This window comes from Apium graveolens, chromosome 2 (genome assembly GCF_009905375.1).
Source record: "Apium graveolens cultivar Ventura chromosome 2, ASM990537v1, whole genome shotgun sequence".
NCBI classification, from domain to species: domain Eukaryota; kingdom Viridiplantae; phylum Streptophyta; class Magnoliopsida; order Apiales; family Apiaceae; genus Apium; species Apium graveolens.
The window spans coordinates 111,063,162-111,066,959 of record NC_133648.1 but is presented as its reverse complement, the minus strand read 5'-3'; the positions used below and the strand labels follow the sequence as shown (position 1 = coordinate 111,066,959).

Here is a 3,798-nt window from a genome sequence, read left to right as displayed (position 1 = left end):
AATCTAACTTGATATTATAATTATATAATTATTATTTAGTATTTAATTATTTATACATAATTTTAATAAAATTAAATAAAATCGAATTCAAAATATATAATTATTAACCAAGACCCGTACATTGCACGAGCCGTAAGCTACTATTTTTAATATTGAATCATAACAAAAACAAAAACACGAATTATAGCCTATTTCCCGGTGAATTATTAAGGCGGTAGATAAAATATACACGAGCGGAAAAATTGAATTGGGCTAATTATTCACTAACTTCCTCTTCCTCTCTCCAACTTCACTCACCCGCTTCTCCCTCAAAATTAGGGTTCTCTAACTAGTTTCTCTGTCTAACTACGTGTTCAAGCTAGGTTTGGATTCACTTAAAGGGACTAATTTGGGGTTCAATTAGGTTTGGATTCTTTCTATGTCCGTCCATCTATGCCTCTCTTTCTCTTATTATCTATCTTCGTCTATCTCGTTTCTCTCTCTCACTCTCCTTCTCTTTGTCTCTCTCTGTTATTGGGGATGCCAATGCAATTGAATGGTATTTTCGAGGAGTTTGAGAGTGGTGGATGGGAAGAATCAGAAAGGGTAGTGTCTTTTTTTATGATTTATAATTTATGAAGTGTTTAGTTTTTGTTGTTTTGTTTTATCGTGTAATTATATGTTTGTGGGTGTTATTTTTTGTGTTGTTTTAATGTTGGAATGAAATTATGAAAGAGGTTAAAGGTGAGGCCAAGTCTCTCAGCTAGCACCTACTGGAGTGAGCACAAAAGGGAGCAGGCAGAAGTGCTAAATGAGCATCCATCCGGCAAAGAGAGGGAGTATTTTTAAGAAACTTGTGAACGAGGAGTGAGCAAGGGTGGTACTAGTTCTTTCACCAAAAATCTAAACCCTCCAAGCTCCAACTTAATTTCACATTCTCATACCATCCCCCCTTCTCTCTCTCTCTCTCTCTCTTGTGAAAATGAACATCTGTTGTCCTCTCTCTAACACCAACACATCCTCTCTTCTTATATCTCCCAATAAGTTATTAAACTCTTCTCCCAGATGTTTAAATTATCAAAATCACCCTCAATTTCTCCGCACTACAATCAAATCAGTATCGAAAATCGAGACGGATGTAATACAACCAGAACCACAAATTAAACCTTTAGTAGATCCTATTTACACACATACGCCTACTTATCGTCATCTTTGCACTCTTCACAGCGTGTACTCTTTTCCTCATTTCCATATATTTTTTCCATCACGTTTGTTCCTATAATCTGAATTTGTTTATTTATTTTATCGAATAGTTCGATATATTGTGATGGTTTTTAACATGAATACTTTACCTATAACTAACAGCTAATTTACCGCCAGCACGTAAACAATCACAATTAATAATTGATGAAGTTTCAGCTAAAAGTTTAAATAAAACTGAATTTTCTGAACTATTATGTGGCGGTTAATTTGTTAATGTAATTTGTTTTTAGGATTAATTGTAAATCTAATTTGTATTTGAAATAAATTTTAACGAGCCGAATCAAATTGAGTTCTCTGTATTCAAATTGAGAGCTACTTTAATGAGTTTTTTCTTTAATTAAACTTGAGGTCTTTGACAATTGAGTTGTTTGCAGTCTATTTATGTAGGTTCAAAATATAAATGTAAACTATCTTAACAAGCTGAGTGGAATTTAACAAGTAATAAGTCGAGATTGATTTTAACATCTGTAAAACTCGTTTACCTCAAGTTTGCTATTGAACAAGATTTTGTGTTTCAACTTGAGCTCGCCCATAAGTTGGTTGATTAAGCTTTCTTCTGCATACACATATGATGTGATATTGTGGTGATTGTTATGTTATGCAGTTTTGTAAACTTCTGATTTGTGTGAGAATTGATGCTTTGAGTCAGGTATCATTCTAACGGAAGTAGCAAGAAATTCTTTGAAGGTTGGTACTTTAAGGTCGCAATACCAGAGTGTAGGCAGAGTTTTTGTTTTATGTATGCTTTTCAGAATCCTTTATTTTGCAAAAAAATTGAATGTACTTGAGGAGGCTTAGTATGGATCTCGGTGGACTGGAGTTGCGGCTCAAATTCTCGGTGCTGAGGACAAGCTTCTTGTTCAATCATCTGAAGAATCTCAAAAATTTTGGGGAAGTATGTCTTCTACCTAATCTATATTTTTCTGCATGAGTATTACTATGACAGATATCAACTAAACTGAGTTAAATCATTTATTTATAGGATTTTATATCAATGTGGCCATTGTTTCGCAAATATATCTCACCTAATATGTCGTTTTATAGGGAACTTATTTAAACCACTTAAATGTATGTATTGCTCTGCTAAACCAAGAAAAGAATTAACAGAGAAAGTGACACTCACTGGGTAATGTGTCATCCATGTGCTTTTATAGAAAAATATCTATAAATTAATAATGATTGAAGTGGTAAAAATGAGCTCCGGAAGAGAATGGTTTTTCAAGTAAGACACTTATGTGGAGTGTGTTGCCACTTTGATATAAAACCATATATTTATATGCCATGTTGTCTTGGTTTTCTTTCTCAGTAATTAACAATTGAACTAGAGGTTTTCTTATTTGTTGGTCTCCAAATAACTCTTAATTATTGGAATTAATGTTGAAAGCCTTTATGTGTTGGCTAACAAACATTTTGTGTACACTTAAGTAATAAAATTTTTTATTACAAGAATATATAAAAAAATGTACACATACATGGAGTCTTCTTTCTCTTTCTAGTAAATCATATGTGGTCCCCCTTGTTTATAATTTTTTAAACATGGATACCAGGCACTGATGTTAATCTTTTTAAACATCATTAAGCGGACAGATACAAGAATTTATTCTAGGTTAGTGTAATTTGATACCCAACATAATTTGTGTTTGTCTTGGCCGTGAAAGTAGTCTCCAACACTAAATGGATTCTTGTCATTCCTTTTATTTGGTGAGGTTCTGATATAAAGGCATTAAGGAATTGGATAGTTTTACTATTCAAATAATTTTATATTCTATTTTTGCAAGTGCACTCTTGATTGTCTCACATTTTTAACACTTAAATACATCCTTAATTTTTAATTTTATCATACATTAAATATAATTTTTTCAGGTTTCATGTTTTGGAGTGATGAAGTTAATAGGGATCTTGGGCGTCTTGGTTCATGTTTTTTGGACTCGTTGGCCACATTAAATTATCTGGCATGAGGGTATGGACACAGATACAAGTATGATTTATATAAAGAACTGATCATAACAGATGGACAATAGGAGGTTGCTGAAAATTGGCTTGAAGTATGACTAGTTCTTGTGCTCTGTATTAAATCACCTCAATTCTCACTTTTCACTAAAACAAATAAGATGTACTTTGTAAAATGTTAATTATTAGCCATTTGAAATGTTGTTAATGTTAGGAGCAAAAACACACATGCATATTCAAGATTCAATTCTACCAATACAGAGTACGCAGACAAACACACAACATTATATTTGACATGGAAAACCCACGTCCCAAATTGTATTATTAATCAAAACAATTATCAATAATACATCAATACATAACACCACAATAGTGTCCCAAACTGATACTTGAGCCAACCAATGCTCAAGCATCTCCGCATTATAGCTAAGAATGCTATATCTCTTAAGCATACATCAAAACAATAATATGACTATGTATATATAGTAATCACAAACTTAGCCAACAAGACATATCTAATCCGATTAAAATAATAATTGTCGGTCCATACAATTATTACCCATTCACATTATGATAATAATTGTTGACACATACAATTATTACTCA

The 3,798-nt window shown here is 32.4% G+C and overlaps 1 long non-coding RNA gene across 1 annotated transcript; it reads left to right on the top strand.

Moving 5' to 3' along the window:
- Nucleotides 1-219: 219 nt before the first annotated feature.
- LOC141707749 (uncharacterized) lies at nucleotides 220-3,400 on the top strand. The gene is made up of 2 exons (XR_012569147.1): nucleotides 220-2,137; nucleotides 3,106-3,400. It is a non-coding gene; the product is annotated as an uncharacterized LOC141707749 (long non-coding RNA).
- The last annotated feature ends 398 nt before the right edge of the window (nucleotides 3,401-3,798 follow it).